Below are 20,851 nucleotides of genomic sequence, written 5' to 3'. Positions count from 1 at the left end.
AGAGAGTCCCGGGGATTCTCTAAAGGCCAGAACCTGAAGGAGGTCCATTAGAAAGGATGGCCAACTTCAACACCGCAAGTTCACCTCACTTCAGGATTTTATTGAAACCTTTGCTCCTTTAATCTGATGGGCATGAGAGACCAAAAGAATAGAACTATTTCATTACAGTGAATTTGGTTTATTAAAAGTAGGTATCCTGACATATAGAGTGGTGCTATCATATTGTGACATGCTTCCTTTTCTCGAAATGATGAGCCAACTGGTAGATTAAACAAAGAACATTATGCATAGTAGATATCAATGAGTGTCTAATGTTGACTTTGATGATAAAAATAATAGTAGCTTACATTATTGCTTACTTATATTGTTCCAGTCTTATTTTACTAAGCACTTTAAATCAATCCTAGGATGTGAATACTATTATTACCCACTTTACAGATAATGAAACTGAGGTACAGAGAGATTAAGTAACTTGTCCAGGTAATAAGGAACAAAACTGGGATTCAAATCCAGGCTGTTCAGAGCCCAGTCTCTCAATCGCTATTTGATTATGATTGTATCAATTTATGGGCAGATACATCCATCATTCATTCACCCAGCAATTATATATTAACTGGATCCTCTAGCTCATATAATTTTCCAGGCATGTTGATACAGACAAAATAAGGCTAGAACTCAGTCCTTAAAGTAGCAACTACTGAACATTTTCTCCTTGGACAGACTTATCCTCAGGGTAGCCCACCCAAAATTCTGAGTTTGTTCTGTTCCTAAGGCCCTAGCCAACTCTCTCAGACCTCAAACATTTCCTGGTGCCCCAATACCTCTGGTGACCCTCAGCTCCACAACAGACACAGCGGGAGGATCCACTGGGCCATGTCTACTCCTGGATTAAGCAGAGAGCTGTGGAAGAAATGGAGGGAAGGATGAGAAACCTGCACCCTGCCACTGGGCAGCGGAGGGAAAGTAGGGAAGCTATGTGCCAAGCACTGTGTGGTGTATTTACTCATACCTATTCTTACTCTTCCCAATCCCTTCTCCCTGAGAGGTATATGGCATTATTTCAAATTTGCAAATGAGAAAACAAGCTCATTGAGGTTAAGTGACTTTTTGAAGGTCACCCAACTAGTTAAGTGGTGAAGATAGTATCCTATATAATAAAAGCCTAATGTGCTAAGTGTCAGGTCATCTGGTCAGCCATTCAACCAATCAAAGTGTAATATGCTAATGATATGCTAAGGCTGCTCAACTGCTCTCTATGATGTGCACTGACCACCAGGGGGCAGACAGTCAACCAGTCGACCAATCGCTATGACATGCCCTGACCATCGGGGGTAGACGTTCCAACCAGTAGGTTAGCTTGCTGTTGGGGTCCAGCTGATCGGGACTGAACCAGATGGGCCAGACACACCCTGGAGCCCTCCCGTGGTCCTTCCCCTGCTAGCCAACCACCCACATCTCTCCCTGGCCCCGATTGTGCACGGGTGGGGCTCCCTTGACCTGGCCTGTGCCCTCTTGCAATTCGGACTGAGACACCCCTCACCCCCTGAGTGCACAAATTTCATGCACCAGGCCTCTAGTTTGAATATAAGAATGTTTAACTATAGAATGGTGGTCTTCCCTCTATACCAGATGCCTCACACCTTTTGGGATCAGACAGTGGTATACTGGAGTCAGCTCCCACCATCTAACAACATCTGATTATGTGCATAGCTCCTAATTTCATATTCAATGACATCGTGTTGGTAGCTTGAAATCAGCCATGAATGGAAGTATTTACACCACAGAAATTGGCAGATGTTACAAATCTGGGCTTTTTTGCCCAGCATGTAAAACATTTACCTACAAACCACACACAGGACAGGTATGTGAACTAGGTCAGAAATGACTCTTAGCTTGTCTTCATGGTGGAGCCATGAAGAGTTACATTAAGAAGAGGGCCAGCCAGGTAGTAACCGGGTGCCTCAGTCTAAAGGGACTTTAAGGCAAAGATCAGCAAATCTATATTATAAAAACCTAAGCGACCAGAACAACTGGTCACTATGATGCACACTGACCACCAGGGGGAAGACACTCAATGCAGAAGCTGCCCCCTGGTGGCCAGTGCGCTCCCACAGGGGAAGCACCGCTCAGCCAGAAGCAGGGCTCATGGCTGGCAAGTGCAGAGGCTGTGGCGGGAGCCTTTCCCACCTCCATGGCAGCACTAAGGAGCAGCAAGCCGAGCGGTAAGAAGCAGTGAGCAGGCGGGTGGTAAGGAATGAGGGGTCCTAGACATCCCCCGAGGGGTCCTGGACTGCGAGAGGGCGCAGGCCAGGCTGAGGGATTCCCCCCTCCAGTGCACGAATTTTGTGCACTGGGCCTCTAGTTTTCTTATAAAGGACCAGATGGTGAATATCTTAGGGTTTGCTGGCCAGAGGTTATTCTTTATTTTTATTCTTTGAAAAGGTAAGAACCATTCTTAGCTCACAGATAGTATAAAAACATGCTGTAGGCTGGGTCTGGCTGGCAGCCATTCGTTTGCTGCCCCCTGCTATAAACTAACACCACATATTCATTTATTCCAATTGTTCTTTTTTAAAATATTTATTGTTGAAAGTATTACAGCTGGCCTCCCTTTTCCCACCCAGTTTTCACCCAACCCCATGCCTTCACTACTCTATTGTCTGTTTTCATAGGTAATACATATCTATAATAATAAAAGCGTAATATGCTAATTAAACTGGATGACCTTCCAGACGAAGCCGAGGCTGTGAAGAAAGCCTGGGTCCCAGGTGCCAGAGAAAGCCGGTGCCAGCAGCCAGGGTAAGGAAGGCCTACTCTTGCACTAATTTCATGCATCGGGCCTCTAGTATGCATATAACTTCTTTGGTTAATCTCTTCCTGACCCTCCTCCTCCCTTCCTTCTGAGATTCATTAGTCTGTTCCATGTTTCCATGCCTCTGGTTCTATTTTTTTCACCAGTTTATTTTGTTCATTTATTTTGTTTGTTTATTTTGGTTTTTAGATTCAATTGTTGATAGATATGTATTTATTACCTTTTTAGTGTTCATATTTTCTTGTTATTCTTCTTTTTCTTCTTTCCCTCCCCTTCTCCTCCTCCTCCTCCTTCTCCTTCTCCTCCTCCTTCTCCTCCTCCTCCTCCTCCTCCTCCTCTTCTTAAAGAATACTCTTCAACATTTCCTGTAATACTGGTTTGGTGATAATGAACTCCTTTAGCTTTTTCTTGTCTGTGTAGCTCTTTATCTGACCTTCAAAGTCTAAATGATAGCTATGCTGGTTAGAGTAATCTTGGTTGTAGGTCCCCAAATGTTCTTAAAGAATGTGCTCTTTGTGATTGGAAGGAATACTTTCAACTGCTTAAAGTATAGGACATTGAAACACAACCTGTCTACCCCCTAAAGGGCATAACCAAGTGACCATGTCCTGATACCAAACTGTCTTCTGTGTAGGGAAGGTCCTTTTACTCACAGGCTTTTATTTGGCTTATCAGGATATGCAGCTTTGGGGTAGAGGACAATAGGGCTGGTGCTGAGCTTTCTCTGCCTTACCACCATGCAGTCCTGGGGTTCTCAATGCATGCTGACCAATTATAGTGCCACGTGATTATGTCTCTGCCCAGGTCCCACCCTACAGGAAGGACGTATATCTGAGATCCAGATAATTAACAGAGATAAATAAAGGATACAAGAAACATACCTACCTATATTTCAGAACATTTGTATTTTATCCCCATCACCCCTGCCCTGTTCCTAGGGTAACCAATATGTAAGGAATGTAGTGACCTTCCTTGGACACCAGACCCCTTTTTTATGTTTTTGTTGATTTCTAGACAGAAAGAAAGGGAGAGGGATAGATGATGAGAGAGAATCATTGATTGGCTGCCTCCAGCACATCCACTTCTGGGGATCCAGCCCGCAACCTGGGCATGTTCCCTGACAGGGAACAAACCACAATCTCCTGGTTCCTGGGTCGACGTTCAATCACTGAACCACACTAGCTGGGCCAGAACCCCTTTCTGATGAAGTGCAATCAAAGAGGAGGCATGAAGACCTAGTTTCCAGGTAAGGATAGAGTCAAGCTGCATGGTGATCGGGCCCCACTGAGGCTGCTTTTCCTTGTCCAATGGCTGACGAAGTTCCCACAAGGATTATGAGTTACCTATCTTGGGAGTTCTTCCCTCTGCTCCCAACAGCATTCTGTGGTGAGGATCCAGCCAGGCGAGAGGTTTAGATAAGAACTGAGGAGGAGCCAGTGGACATGAATAAGCTGCTTGACCTCAGGGAATATAATGGAGAGGAGATCATTTAGGATGTGATTCCTAAATGGATCCTATTGCCAGACGCCAGAATAGATGCATTAGAATTGCATTGGAAGACTAAAAATATAGATTCCTGGGCATCACCCAGGAAAATTCTCATCTTATTTGGCTAGTCAGAAGTTAGGCTAGCAACCCATGTTTTTTAAAACCTTCACAGGTTGCCATGGTGCCTAGCTCATGGGGGAATTGACTTATAGGAGAAAGTGCTAAGTCACAGACTATGGTCTTCAGTAGCTTATCAGGGGTCAGAGATGTTTGGTAGTTCTCAAAGAAAAACACTTAAACACTTTATTGACTTATGTTTCATAAATTTAAAGTGAAATACACTCTTTCTCACTCCTCTTTAGGCTATTTTTAGGTGGATTTGTGTTGCCTGTAATAAAAAAAAACTGTCCCTATATTTTTAATAAAAACTGCTTTCTCAAAGGTGGTGCAAGAATCAGAATGTCTGTTTGGTCAATTACTCTTGACTAGTATTCAGTTGACATGAAACAGTTTATCTTCATGAACATATTTTTATGTCATGCAAGTTTTCTTTACATGGGTTAAATTTATATTTTATTGGTTTCTATTATATAATTTTACATAATAACCACAAAATAAATAAACCAAAGGCTTAACAGTTGATTATTGAAGAGTAGTGATAAAATTAGTAATACAAATACTTCAATGAAAAATAATTTTTAAGCACAAAGAACTTATTTTCAAACATCTGTGAATGTGGTGATTTTATACCATTAAATAAAAAAGTGTAAAAAATACAACACTGAATCTTGTCATTAAATTTTATGGGACCAGTAATCTATTTTCCTCTTTATGAAGACTTAGTGAAATATGTCTGCAGTAGAAGAAAAATATTTTCTGTCTATATTCTTTTCTTCACTTGTGGCAATAGAATCTTGGTCACAGAAATTAGTATATGCACTAGTCTTAATCATCAAAATTATCTTCCTGATCACTGTCATTGGTTCCAACATGGACACATGTCACAATCTGGGACAACTGGAGTCTTCTCTATGTCACTTATCCATCTATAGGCATTAGGAGAGGGTTCTGTTCCTCAGGGATCACAAGCCACAAGGATTGTGCAACCTTTCAGCTGTCATGTATAAAGAATTTGCCTGAAAGTGAAACAAACAGTAAAACATAGAACCAAGAAGTGGCAAGGAAGGGCAGAGGCCTAACAATATTCTTTATACATCTCAATGAGATATCCCTCAACTTTTGCCCTCTCTGCAATTTCAGTTATGAGTCAATATATTCCTTCCCACCCCTCCTTAGGTTAGGTTGAGGTGGATTTCTATCACCTGTATAAAAGTCCTGTCTAACAAAGAGGTTTTCTATAATTGTCTGACAAACACAGTCACAACTCTGCTAAAGCAATCTGCTTTTCTAGTGCCAGATCAGAAAGAACTGTTGGCAAAACCCCTTTATCAAATGATACTGCCTTATAAACACAATGTCAATAACATACAATGTGAAGTGAAAGGTGTGTACTAGAACACCTTTTGCGTTATAGTAGGTTGAAGTGATTGATACACAGAATATGAATAAGTTCTTGGCCTCTGCAGCATTTATAAGAGATGGCAGCACTTGATTACTTGCTTCTGTTTGTCATTGAAAACTCATGCTGTAGAGGAGGAATGTTCATGTAAGTTCTTTGATGAGCTATAATGTAAATAGGAAAAAGCATTGGGGTTACTCCTACTATGGCAGCATACTGGAGTCTTTTCTGCATCTACAAGCGTTCAGGAATCTGGAGAATGGCTGTGCATAAATGAATGAAGAGACTAAAGAAGAAATATTAATTTGGAAGGCATTTTGGGGTGCCAGATGGAAACTTAGTTCTAGTGACTAAGCTCCAGACCCCTGGCTTTTTATTCCCACATTTTTCCCTATAGCAAAGCAGATATACATATCAAAGGTAAGGTTTGGTAAACAGTAAAAGATTATCAGGTTAGGGGAAATGCCCTCAGCTGTCTGGCAGCAGGCAATAATATATGCAGATCTTCAGCCCTGCTGAAGCCCCAAGGTTCATCAGCCTTCTGATGAACTTCTTGCATTTCATTATGCCCTGCTGGAATTTGCTTCCAGCAGCAGCACCTATCTACACAGCCAATTCACATGCTGCTTTATTAACAGAGAACAAACAGTTGGTTTTTTAACAATATGACTCATTATGGAAGAAAATAAAGAATTCAAGTTTTAACAGGTACTGATCAATGGGGACTATTTCATTTCAGGCAGTTGGTAAAAAAATGACATCGTCTTCATTTCCCTGTGAAGTTTATTTGCTATGAAAGAGAAAAAAACATCAGGTTGTGTGAGTGTGATGTGAAAAAACACATACATTTACTATTTTCACCATGTTTCAGAGTACAGTTCAGTAGCATTAAGTGTACTCACATTATTATGCAGCAGACCTCAGAGCTTCCCTAGTACAACACTAAAACTCTAAACCCACTAACCACCACCCAGCCCTTGATAACCACCTTTCAGTATTGTTTCTATAATTTGACTACTTTGGAATCCTATAATGTTTGACTACTTTAGAATCATATATTTGTCCTTTGGTTACTGGCTTATTTTGCTTAGCATAATGTCCTCAAGTTTCATCCACGTTGTAGCATGTGACTGGATTTCCTTCTTTTTAAAGACTGCATTATATTCATTTTATGTATACACCACATTTTCTTTTTTCATCAATTTGTCAGTGGACATTTGGGTTGTTTCCATATCTTGACTATTGTGAATAATACTGCAGTGAACAAGGGAGTGCACATAAGTCTTTGGTATTCTTATATTCTTATTTCAGTCCTTCTGCATACATACCCAGAAGCAGGACTGTTGAATCATGTGGTAGTTTTACTTTTTATTTTTTTGACGAACCTCCATACTGTTTTCCATAATAGCTGCACCATTTTACATTCCCAGCAACAGTGCATAAGAGTTTCAACTTCTCCACATCCTCACCACTTGTTGTTTTCTGTTCTTTTGATAGTTGCCATCTTGAAGGGTGTAGATGATGTCTCATTGTGGTTTTGATTTGCATTTCCCTATGATTAGTGATGTTGAGCATTTTTTTATATATATTCCTGTTGGCCATTTGTATATCTTCTTTGGAGGAATGTCTATTCAAGTCCTTTGCCCATTTTTAAATCACTATTTGTTTTGTGGTTGCTATTGAGTTGTAGGGGTTCCTTATGTATTCTTGATAGTAACCTCATCACATACATGATTTGCAATTGTTTTCTCCCATTCTGCAAGTTGTGTTTTCACTCTATTGATTGTTTTCTTTGACATAAAATGTTTTAAGTTTGGTATACTCCCACTTGTCTATTTTTTCCTTTGTTGCCTGTGCTTTTAGTGTTATATCAAACAAATCACTGTCAAATCTAATGTTCTGAAGATTTTCCCTATGTTTTCTTCTGTGAGTTTAATAATTTTAGGTCTTATGCGTAAGTAAGTTTTTAATTTAGTTTGCTTTAATTTTTGTATATGGTATTAGGTAGATATCTAACTTCATTCTCTTGCATGGAATATCCAGTTTTCTCAACACTGTTTCTTGAAGAGATTGTCCTTTCTCCATTGTGTAGGCTTGGCATCCTTGTTGAAAACCATTTGGCCATATGTGCAAGGAGTTGTTTGGGAGCTCTCTATCTGGTCCCATCTGTCTTTATGCCAGTGCCACAATATCTCAATTACTATTGCTTTGTAGCATCTTTTTTTAAATTAGGCAGTCTAAATTCTCCAACTTTGTTCTTTTTCAAGATTGTTTTAGCTATTCAGGCTCCCTTGAGATCCCATACAAATTTTATGATTTTTTCCCCCATTTCTACAAAAGAATGCCATTGGAATTTAGATAAGGATTGTATTGAGTTTGCATCAATTGAGATGATCATGTGGTTTTTGTCCTTCATTTTGTCAATGTGATGCATTCCATGGATTGGCTTTTGTATGTTGAACTATCCTTGATTCCAGATATAAATCCCACTTGATCTGAAGTATTATCCTTTTAACGTGCTGTTGAATTTAGTTTGCTAGTATTTTGTTTAGGATTTTGGGTCAATACTCATCAGGGATATTGATTTGTAGTTTTCTTGTTGTGTCTTTGGTACCAGATAAAGCTGGCCTCATAGAACGTGGTTTGGAAGTGTCCCCTTCTGCTGTGAGGAGCAATTTAAGGTTTGATATTCATTTTTCTTTAAATATTTGATAGAATTCTACAGTGAAGCCACCTGGACCTGGGCTTTTCTTTATTGAAAGGTTTTTGTTAATGTTTCCATATCCTCATTGTATTCAATGTAGTTATAGGTCTGTTTAGATTTATTATTTCTTTAGGATTCAGTCTTGGTAAGGTTTATGTTTCTAGGAATTTATCCATTTCTTCTAGATTGTCCAGCTTGTTGAGATATAATTAATCATAAAAGTCTTTATACTCCTTTTTATTTCTGTAAAATTGGTTCTCTATCCTTCCTAATTTTATCTATTTGATTCTTCTCTCATTTCCCTAAGTAGTCTAGTTAAGAATTTGTCAATTTTTGTAATCATAAAAGAATAAGTTCTTGGTTTTGTTGATTTTATTCCATATGGTCTTTCTAATCTCTATTTATCTTTGCACTAATTTTTAAAAAATCTTTATTGCTGAAAGTATTAGATATGTCCCCTTTTTATTCCCATTGACCTCTTCTAGCCCACCACTGCCCCAGCCTCCATAACCCTATTGCCTGTGTCCATGGGTTAGGCATCTATGCATACAAGTATTTTGGTTGATATCTTCCCTCCCACCCACTCTCCCCTGCCTTCCCTCTGAGTTCCACAGTCTGTTCCATGCTTTATTGTCTCTGGATCTAATTTGTTCAACAGTTTATTTTGTTCATTAGATGCCACATATGAGTAAGATCATGTGATACTTGTCTTTCTCTGACTGGCTTATTTTGCTTAGCACAATACTCTCCAGGTCCTCCATGCTGTCTAAAAGGGTAAGCAGTCCTTCCTTTATACTGCTGCATAGTATTCCATGGTGTAAATATACTACACATTTTTTTATCCACTCATCTACTGATGGGCACTGGGCTATTTCCAGATCTTAGCTATTATTGTAAATTGTGCTTCTGTGAAGATTGGGGTGCATACATTCTTTCAGGTTAATATTTTGGGTTTCCTGGAAATATTCCTAGGAGTAGGATCACTGGATCAAATGACAGTTCCATATTTAATTTTTTGAGGAAACTCCATACTGTTTTTCATAATGGTTGCACCAGTCTCCATTCCCACCATCACTTTTCTACACATTCTTGCCAGCACTTGTCATTTGTTGATTTGTTAATGGTAGCCATTCTAACAGGTGTGAGATGATACCTCGTTATTGTTTTAATATTCATCTCTCTGATGATCAGTGACTTTGAGCATTTTTACATGTGTCTCTTGGTCATCTGTATGTCCACTTTGGAGAAGTGGTGTCCCTTATATATTTTGTATATTAACTCTTCATCAAATGTATCATTGTCAAATATGTCCTCCCCTACAGTGAGTGAAATGTTCTATACATGTCAATTAAATTCCTCTGATCCAGTGTGTCATTTAGAGTCACTGTTTCCTTGTTAATTTTTTTGTCTAGAAGATCTACCAGTGAGGTCAGCAGGGTGTTAAAGTCCCCTACTATGACTGTATTGCTGTCAATCTCTCCCTTAAAGTTCTCCGGAAGTTATTTTGTATATTTAGGTGCTCCTTTATTGGGTGCATATATGTTTACCAGGATTATGTCCTCTTGTTGTATCAATCCCTTTAGTCATGACTTTTATTGTCTCTTGTGATGGCTTTCATTTTGAAGTCTATTTTGTCAGATATGAATGTTGCCACCACAGTTGTCGTTTTTTCATTTCCATTTACATGGGAAAATTTTTTCCTTAACTTCACTCTCATCCTGTGTGAGTCTTATTCTGAGGTGGGTCTCTCTGGGTCTCTCATAGACAACATATAGTTGGGTCATGTTTTGTATTCATTCAGCTACCCTATGTCTTTTGATTGGAGCATTTAATCCATTTACACTTAAGGTTATTATTGAAAGGTACTTATTTATTGTCATTTATTTACCCATTTTACTAGGTTTCTTTCTCTACTTCTTCTTTTCATTACAGCAGCCCCTTTAGCATTTCTTGCAGTGCTAGTTTGATGATGACAAATTTCTTTAGCCTTTTTTTTTTTTTGGTCTGGGAAGCTCTTTATTTCGCCATCTATTTTGATTGATAGCCTTGCTGGATATAGTAATCTTGGTTTCAGATCCTTGCTTCTCATTACCTTGAGTACTTCATGCCATTCCCTTCTGGCCTGTGGAGTTTCTGATGAGAAATCTGCTAACATCCTATGGGAGCTCCTTTGTAGCTAACAAATTGCTTTTCTCTTGCTGCCTTTAAGATTCTCTCTTTGTCTTTAATTTTGGGCATTTTAATTATGATGTGCCTGGGTGTGGGCCTGTTTGGGTTCTTCTTGCCTCCTGAACTTGTGTGACTTTTTCCTTCACCAGATTAGGTACGTTTTCTGCCATTATTTCTTCAAACATGTTCTCTATCCCCTGCTCACTTTTTTCTTTTCCTGACACTCCAATTATAAAAATATTGTTACAATTCATGTTGCCCACAGCTCCCTTAAGCTGTCCTCCTATTTTATAATTGTTTTTTCTTTTTGGTTCTCTGAGTGAGTGATTTTTTTTTTTTTATCTTCTAATTCACTGATCCAATCCTTGGCTTCCCCTTATCTGCTGTGTATTCCTTTCAGTGTGTTCTTTACTAATGCTATGTCATTCTTCATAGTTACTATATTCTTTCTCATGCTGTTTAGCATCTTTGCCATTATTATTCTGAACTCTGTATCTGATAAATTTCTTATCTCCATTTCATTTATCTCTTCTTTGGGAGAATCCTCTTGTTCTTTTGTTTGGGCTTTTTTGTCTCCCCATTTTGGATGCCTGTTTGGGTTTGTGACTGTGTATCAGTAGATATGCTGCAAATCTCAATTTCTAATGCAGGGCAATGTCACACGCTGTTTTGACTGGTCCTGTGTACCTTATTTGGAGCTTTCAACAATCCACAGCTTGTGACTCCCTCTTCTGGGTCTTGGTGACTTTGGAAAGACCAAGATGTACACCAAGGCCTGCTTTTCCTAACCCTGGGCCCCAAAGGACAAATCCTGTCTAATAAAGAGGGAATATGTTAATTGACCCTCATACTGTCGCAAAGATGGCAGCATCCACAGCCAATAAGGAGGGAATATGTTAATTGACTGTCACGCCCTCAAAGATGGCAGCGCCCACAGTCACAAGATGGTGGCGCCTAGTCCCCTCAGCCCTGCCAGGGCAGCAGGCATGTGGCAAGGCCGGGCCCGCCCCCAGGTGGGCCCGGCCACACTGGGTGCCTGCCTCTGGAGTCCCCCAGTTCCCTCAGCCCCCAGCCACCCAGGGCCGGCCCGAGGTGCAGGCAAGCCTCGGATATCGGCTTCCCAGCCACCCAGAGATGGCCTGAGACACAAGCAAGCCTCAGATGGTGGCTGCCCAGTCACCCAGGGCCACCCGAGGCTCAGGTAACCAGGGTCGGCCAAGGCTTGCGCTGCCGGCAGTGGCAGCAGCAGAGGTGTGATGGGTTATCGCCTTGCCCTGATTGCCGGGTCGCCTCCCACTCCTGAGGGCTCCCAGACTGTGAGAGGGGGCAGGCCGGGCTGAGGGACCTCCCTCCAGTGCATGAATTTTCATGCACCGGGCCTCTAGCACTGTATAATCTGACTAGTATGAGCTACAATCAATAGTCTAATTCACAGAGACAGAAAGTAGAATGGTGGTGGCCAGGGGTTGAGAGAAATGGAGAGTAGGGAGTTACTGTTTAATGGTACAGAGATTTTATATGGGATGTTGAAAAAGTTCTGAGACTAGAATGAGGTGATGGTTACACAACATTGTGAATGTACATAATGCCACTAAATTACTCATTTTAAAATTATTTAAATGGCAAATTTTATGTTATGCATATTTTATTTTTTTTTCCAATTTTTTTATTAAGGTATTATATGTGTACATATCTTACCATTGCCCTCCCCACACCCCCCTCCCATATATGCCCCCATCCCCCAGAGTTTTGCATCCATCGGTTATGCTTATATGCATGCATACAAGTCCTTTGATTGATCTCTTATCTCCCCCACCTCTCCCTAACCTTCCCCTTGTAATTTGACAGTCTGTTTGATGCTTTACTGTCTCTGTATCTATCTTTTTGTTCAAGATTATAATGTTCTTTATTATCCATAAATGAGTGAGATCATGTGGTATTTTTCTTTCATTGACTGACTTATTTCACTTAACATAATGTTCTCCAATTCCTCCCAGGTTGCTGCAAATGATGAGAATTCCTTCTTTTTTATGGCAGCATAGTATTCCATTGTGTAGATGTACCACAGTTTTCTGATCCAGTCATCTGCTGACGGGCACCTAGGCTGTTTCCAAATCTTAGCTATGGTGAATTGTGCTGCTATGAACATAGGGGTGCATATATCCTTTCTAATTGGTGTTTCTAGTTTCTTCGGATATATTCCCAGGAGTGGGATTACTGGGTCAAATGGGAGTTCCACTTTCAGTTTTTTGAGGAAACTCCATACTGTTCTCCACAGTGGCTGCACCAGTCTGCAATCCCACCAGCAGTGCACGAGGGTTCCTTTTTCTCCGCATCCTCGCCAACACTTGTCGTTTGTTGATTTGTTGATGATAGCCATTCTGACAGGTGTGAGATGGTACCGCATTGTTGTTTTGATTTGCATCTCTCGGATAATTAGTGACGTTGAGCATGTTTTCATGTGTCTCTTGGCCTTCCTTCTGTCTTCTTTTGAAAAGATTCTATTTAGGTCTGTTGCCCATTTTTTTATTGGATCATTTATCTTCCTTTTATTAAGTTGTATAAGCTGCCTGTAGATGTTGGAGATTAAACCTTTATCAGTGATGCCATTTGCAAATATGTTCTCCCATGCAGTGGGCCTTCTTGTTGTTTTGTTGATGGTTTCTTTTGCTGTGAAAAAGCTTTTTATTTTGATGTAGTCCCATTTGTTAATTTTCTCTTTAGCTTCCATTGCCCTAGGGGCAGTGTCAGTGAAGAATTTCTTTTGGCATATGTCTGACATTTTGCTGCCTGTGGATTGCTCTAGTATTTTTATGGTTTCCCGTCTTATGTTTAAGTCCTGTATCCATTTTGAGTTTATTTTTGTGTATGGCGTAAGTTGGTGATCAAGCTTCATTTTTTTGCATGTATCTGTCCAATTTTCCCAACACCATTTATTGAAGAGACTGTCTTTATTCCATTGTATGTTCATGCCTCCTTTGTCAAATATTAATTGAGCATAGTGGTTTGGGTCAATATCTGGATTCTCTATTCTGTTCCATTGATCTATATGTCTGTTCTTGTGCCAGTACCAGGCTGTTTTGAGAACAGTGGCTTTGTAATACAGCTTGAAATCTGGTATTGAGATCCCTCCTACTTTATTCTTCTTTCTCAGGATTGCTGTGGCTATTCGGGGTCTTTTTTTATTCCAGATGAATTTTTGGAGAGTTCTTTCAAGGTCTGTGAAATATGCCGTTGGTATTTTAATGGGGAGTGCATTGAATCTATAGATTGCTTTGGGTAGTATGGACATTTTAATGATGTTGATTCTACCAATCCATGAACATGGTATGTTCTTCCATCTGTTTACGTCTTCCTCTATCTCTTTTTTCAGTGTCCTGTAGTTTTCCGTGTATAGGTCTTTTACCTCCTTAGTTAAGTTTATGCCTAGGTATCTTAATTTTTTTGGTGCGATGGTAAATGGGATTGCCTTTTTAGTCTCTCTTTCTGTAAGTTCACTATTGGTGTATAGAAAGGCCATAGATTTCTTGGCGTTAATTTTGTATCCTGCTACATTGCCGAATTCATTTATTAAGTCTATTAGTTTTTTGACGGAGTCTTTCGGATTTTTTATGTACAATATCATGTCGTCTGCAAATAAAGACAGCTTTACTTGTTCTTTTCCAATTTGGATGCCTTTTATTTCTTCTTCTTGTCTAATTGCAATGGCTAATACTTCCAGTACTATGTCAAACAGGAGTGGTGAGAGTGGGCATCCCTGTCTTGTTCCTGTTCTTAGGGGAAATGTTTTTAGTTTTTGTCCATTGAGTATGATGTTTGCTGTGGGTTTATCATATATAGCTTTTATTATGTTGAGGTATGAGCCATCTATTCCCACCTTGTTGAGAGTTTTTATCAAGAAAGGGTGTTGGATTTTGTCAAATGCTTTTTCTGCATCAATTGATATGACTATGTGATTTTTATCTTTCAATTTGTTTATGTGATGTATCACGTTTATTGATTTGCGGATATTGTACCATCCTTGCATTCCTGGGATAAATCCTACTTGGTCATGGTGTATGATCTTTCTGATGTACTGCTGGAGCCGATTTGCTAGAATTTTGTTGAGGATTTTGGCATCTATGTTCATGAGGGATATTGGTCTGTAATTCTCTTTCATTGTGTTGTCTTTATCTGGTTTTGGTATTAGGGTGATGCTGGCTTCATAGAAGGAGCTTGGAAGTGTTCCTTCCACTTGAATTTTTTGGAATAGTCTGAGGAGGATAGGTTTTAGTTCTTCCTTGAATGTTTGGTAAAACTCTCCTGTGAAGCCATCAGGCCCCGGGCTTTTGTTTGCCGGAAGCTTTTTGATGACTGCTTCAATTTCGTCCATAGTTATTGGCCTATTGAGCTGTTTAGATTCTTCTTGATTGATTTTTGGAAGGTTATATTTTTCTAGGAATATGTCCATTTCCTCCAGGTTGTCCAGTTTGTTGGAATAGAGTTGTTCGTAGTATTTTGTAACAATCCTTTGTATCTCAGCGGGGTCTGTTGTTATTTCACCTCTTTCATTTCTGATTTTGTTTATTTGGGTCCTCTCTCTTTGCTTCTTGGTGAGCCTGGCTAGAGGTCCATCAATCTTGTTTATCCTTTCAAAGAACCAGCTCTTGGTTTTGTTGATCTTATGTATTGTTTCTTTGGTCTCTATGTCATTTATCTCCGCTCTGATCTTTGTTATTTCCTTCCTTCTGGTTACACTGGGCTTTTCTTGCTGCTCTTTTTCTAGCTCTTTGAGTTGTAGGGTTAAGTAATTTATTACCATTGTTTCTTGTTTTTTGCAATAGGCCTGTAGAGCTATGAACTTCCCTCTCAAGACTGCTTTCGCTGTGTCCCATAGATTTTGGATTGTTGTGTTTTCATTGTCATTTGTTGCCATGATGTTTTTTATTTCTTCCTTGATCTCTCTGGTGACCCAGTCCTTGTTTAATAGCATGCTGTTTAGTCTCCATGTGTTTGATTTCTTTGGATTGTATTTATTGTAGTTGATTTCCAGTTTTATGCCACTGTGATCTGAGAAGATGCTTGATATAATTTCTATCTTCTTGAATTTGAAGAGACTTTGCCTGTGACCCAGCATATGGTCTATCTTTGAAAATGACCCATGTGCACTTGAGAAGAATGTATATTCTGTGGCTTTGGGGTGAAATGTTCTGAAGATGTCAATTAATTCCATCTGGTCTAGTGAGATATTTAGGATTGCTGTTTCTTTGCTGATTTTTTGTTTAGAGGATTTGTCCAGTGGTGATAGTGGGGTATTAAAGTCTCCTACTATGATTGTGTTGCTATTAATCTCTCCCTTGATATCCTCCAGGAGTTTTTTTATGTATTTGGGTGCTCCTATATTGGGAGCGTATATGTTTACCAGGATTATTTCTTCTTGTTGGATTTCTCCCTTTAGTATTATGAAGTGGCCTTCCTTATCTCTTGTTATGGCATTTACTTTGAGGTCTATTTTGTCAGATATAAGTATTGCTACCCCAGCTTTTTTTTCATTTCCATTTGCCTGAAAGATATTTTTCCATCCCTTCACTTTCAATCTGTGTGAGTCTCTTGTTCTGAGGTGGGTCTCTTGTAGACAGCATATATATGGGTCGTGTTTTTTTATCCATTCAGCTACTCGATGTCTTTTGATTGGAGCATTTAGTCCGTTTACATTTAAAGTTATTACTGAAAGGTATTTGTTTGCAGTCATATCTATTTTTGTGTCTGTATTCCTTCTTACCTGTTTATTTCTTCTTTTTACAGTATTCCCTTTAGCAATTCTTGCATTGCTGGTTTGGTGGTGATAAACTCCCTGAGGCTTTTTTTGTCTGCAAAGCTCCTGATTTCCCCTTCAATTTTGATTGATAGTCTTGCTGGATATAGTATTCTTGGATTCAGTCCTTTGCTTTGCAACACTTTGTATACCTCCTTCCATTCACTTCTAGCTTGTTGTGTTTCTGATGAGTAATCATTTGACAATCTGATGGGTGTTCCTTTGTAGGTAACTCTCTGTCTCTCTCTTGCCGCCTTTAGGATTCTCTCTTTATCATTTATATTTGCCATTGAAATTATGACATGTCTTGGTGTGGGTCTTTTGGGGTTGATCCTGCTTGGGACTCTCTTTACTTGCGTAACTTTTATCTTTCCCATATCCGGGAAGTTTTCTGTCATTATTTCTTCAAATAGATTTTCTAATCCCTGCTGCTCTTCTTGTCCTTCTGGCAGCCCTATTATACGCATGTTACTTCGTTTCATGTTGTCCCGAAGCTCCCTTAGGCTTTCCTCCTGCTTTTTAATTTTTTTCTCCAATTGCTGTTCAGCTTGAGCTTGTTTCTGTACCTGATCTTCTAACTCACTAATTCGGTCCTCTGCTTCTTGTAGTCTACTGTTGAAACTTTCCATGGTGTTTTTGATTGTAGCTATATCACTTTTCATTTCTTCCTGATTCTTGCATAAGTTGTTGATTTTCTCATCCATCCGATGTATAAATTCCATGACCATTACTCTGAATTCCTTTTCGGTCATGTTGCAAGCTTCATTTTCACTAATTTCCTTTCTTGGCGACTCCACATTTTCTTTCCTCTGTGAGTTATTTCGTTTCCCCATTCTGGCTATTACCAGAAAGCTCAAGCTTCTGTTTGCGTGGACCTGGGCCGTGTGCTGTGGGGACTTCGCTCCACCCTAGTTTCACTGAAGTGCTCTGACACTAGGACGTGTGGCTGTCTTTGGTTGGTGGGAACCAGACTTGCCCAGGATCAGTGTCCCCAGTGTTCTGTGTGGTCTCGTGTGCACATTTAGAATCAGGGGCCCTGTCTGCACCACACTGTTGGTATGTGCCGAGAATGAGATCCTTAGCATGTGCCAGGAGTCAGAGTTTCCCTGTGTCTGCACCTAGACTCGAGTGTCAAAGTCTCTGTTGCCTTGTGCGGTTTCTCATTGAGAATCAGGGTCCCTGTGTGTGCACGCAGCAACAATTGGGGTCGCTGGCTCTTAGTGTGAATGCACTGTGAGTCAGGGATCCCAGGCAGCTGTGTCCGGCGTGCCAAATTCCCTGAAGTGGTGCTGCGTCCTGTGTGTGCTCTCTCTACTGAGCCAAACTGGCTAGAGCGCACATTCTTAAAAACCTGAAGGTGAGCTGGCTCAGTGCACTCTCCCAAAGTCCCAGAAGGGGGGCGGAGTCCGTCCTGCGCGCCAAATTCCCCAAAGGGAAGCCCCTCTGTGCACGCTCTTAAGAATCTCCGAAGGGGGAGCTGTGACCCGCGAGCCAAATTCCCCCAAATTCCCTGAAGGGGAGCCCTCTGTGCGCACTGACAGATTTCCCCGACGGGGAGCTGCTTCTGTCCCGTGCGTGAGCGCACGCCAAGTTCCCTAAGAGGGAGCGCGTCCCTGCGCAAAGCTAGGCAGCTTGGGCCAGGGGCAGGTCTATCAGTTACTATGGCGCTGTCTGTGCACGCGCCTGTGAGCAGCTTGGGCAAAGGGCGCGTCTATCAGTTACTATGGCGCTTTCCGCGCGCCTGTGGGCGCTCAGCAGCTTGGGGGAGGGGCAGGTCTATCAGTTAATATGGCGCTATCAGCATGCCTGCGAGGAGGGGGATAGGCTCTTTGACTCACGGAAATCTGCCGGGAAGTCTGGATTCTTGTTGTTTGTTTGTCTGAAGCTGTGATAGCAGTTCTCTGTCCCCGGTGGCTGCAGGATCCTGGTTTGTGTCAGAAGCCAGGATCCGAGTCTCAGGCAGCTCTGTTTCTCAAGATGGCGTGGTCTCTGCATCCACACCAGCTGCCGAGAAGTGTCCGCTTTGTGCGCGGGGCTCCGCCGTCTAGGGCTGCCCTGTTCGGGAGCCCCTTGGAAGACCTGCAGAATCTAACTGACCCTATCTCATACACACACACACACCACACACATCTACACTCTCCTCTATGGGTTCCTCACTCACACTCTCTCTCTCCCTGCCTTCCTGCCGGTCGCCATCTTTTTTTTCCTGTTATGCATATTTTACTAGAATGAAACAAAAACTTAATTTTATTTTCTCCTCCCTTAGATTGTTTTAAACTACCCTTGTAGGATAAGTGATGTCATCTACAAAGAATGGTTAGTAGTGCTTTTTTGTATTTTTCCTCTAACAAATATAATTTAAAAACATGTTCATCTGGCCTGGCCAGCATGGCTCAGTGGTTGAGCATTGAGCTATGAACCAGGAGATCATAGTTCGATTCCCAATCAGGGCACACACCCAGGTTGTGGGCTCGATTTCCGGTGCAAGAAGCAGCTGATCAATGATTCTCTCTCATCACTGATGTTTCTATCTCTCCCTCTCCTTTCCTCTCTCTGAAATCAATAAAAAATATATATATTAAAAAAAAACACAACAACAAAACAACATGTTCATCTGATTTTCAATCACATAACCAAGTGAATGGGCATGGTTAGTGCCATATGCAATAGCCATGTCCTAGGCATTAATAATACCCATATTGAGATCCACATAAATGTCCCTCATGATAAGATTCTGACTACAGCATGAACTTCACCAAACATCTCCGCATGCAGGCACAGCTCCCTGGTGTTTACTGCTTAAGGATCACCTTGGTCTCTGGGCTTCGCAAGAGCAAACATTCAATGTCCTTTTGCACATTGACGGCCCTGCTGATGAAAATGTTGATGGGAAAGGGTCTGAGGTGCTGTGTCTCTGTCTCCTGCTCCCTGGTCAATTTCTCGTGGGATATAGTTTTCATCTTTCACAGAGAACAGAGTCGTGTTAATAAATGGATGACCATGCTGTTCCCACTGAATCAAAATGCCTTTCAGCATCCAGAAGCATGTGGCTTAAAGACCCCAGTTCCACGGTGGTCAAAATATTTGAAAGCTAGTGGGAAATAAGTTGATAAATCTCTTAACAAAAGGAAAATAATGATGAAATTTTAAAATGCACACAACATGTCTAAAATTCTATCCAAGATCATTTCTAGCTAGAATAGATGTGCTGCTTATGGGAGGTAGTGAACTTTACCAAATACATTAAAATCTTAACAAAATTTTGAATATAAGATGAAGAAGAAAAATGTTAATATTTGTGAATAAAATATAAAATTTAGCATTTTATTAAAAACCCTAATCAGAAAAGAAAATCAAAGAATTCTAATTAGGTAAAAAATAATCTCCAAAATGCAATATAATTTCAAAATAAAATAACATACATACTTTCAGAACTTTTTTTAAGTAGTTAATCATTGACACAGTGTTGAATCTCCCATGAGGTAAATAAGTTTCATTTTACTCCATCTGTTGCAAAATGCTGTGGCCCACCTTTTCCACAGTATGACCCCTGGGAGAGGTATCTTCATTCCAAGCTGGCATTTCTAAGTTCTAACTCTCTGGCAATAAAAATTCCCTCAGTAAGTCATTTTTATTACCACAAATAATTTAGGAAACACCTTTCTCTTTTCCCTCCACCCTTCTCTATCTCTGCCCTCTGCTCTTCCACAAATATTTGTTAAACAAGTTCATCGTAAAGGGGGGATACAACGTTCCCGCTGAATAGTTTTTCCTGGTGCGGGATAGATTTTCTCCTGCGCATTCACAATGTTTCCGTGGCTTCAGCCCAGGCCACTGGACCGGGAGACAGCTAGCCAAATCAGGAGGAAATGTTCGGCCGTGAAACAGCAGAACCCGGTGTCCCCGCTGAACACTGTACTGATGACAATGGCCTTGCTGAATTGTAAATCTCCCCTCCCCAAGCTACTTATCCAGGGAAAACTCTTGAACATTTATGAAATGAGTGTCACATATATCTTATTTTGTGTGTGCCAGAATCATGTTCTCTGGCTAATTCTAAAACCCCTTAAATGTTTCATTGTTGTGCTCAGAACTGAACGTAATAGTCTGTGTGGTCTGATTAGGGCAGAGAAAGACAGGACCCATTACCTCCTTATTCTGAATACTCCGCTATAAAAGTAGCCTAGTCCTGTACACCAAATGGGTGGGGGTTTCATTCCCAGTCGGGGCACATACCCAGGTTAAGGGTTTTATCCCCAGTCAGGGCTCATAGGAAAGGCAACTGATCTCTCTCTCTCTCTCTCTCTCTCTCTCTCTCTCTCTCTCTTTCTCTCTCTCTGAAATCAATAAATGTATCCTCGGTGA

General features: G+C 40.6%; 1 pseudogene across 1 annotated transcript in view; it reads right to left on the bottom strand.

Annotated features, from left to right (window-relative positions):
* Positions 1–19,983, bottom strand: part of LOC307110216 (NXPE family member 2-like) — a 134,392-nt pseudogene extending 114,409 nt beyond the window's left edge. Inside the window, exons 1-2 of the transcript in view lie at positions 19,909–19,983; positions 19,093–19,577 (exon numbers count right to left, since the gene is read on the bottom strand). The product of the transcript in view is annotated as an NXPE family member 2-like (transcript). The remainder of the gene's footprint in view (positions 1–19,092; positions 19,578–19,908) is intronic.
* Between the last annotated feature and the right edge of the window lie 868 nt (positions 19,984–20,851).

This window comes from Cnephaeus nilssonii, assembly GCF_951640355.1.
Source record: "Cnephaeus nilssonii genome assembly, chromosome: 13".
Lineage (NCBI taxonomy): Eukaryota > Metazoa > Chordata > Mammalia > Chiroptera > Vespertilionidae > Cnephaeus > Cnephaeus nilssonii.
Note: the sequence above shows the minus strand (reverse complement) of the source record. Positions and strands in the feature narration are given on the sequence as shown.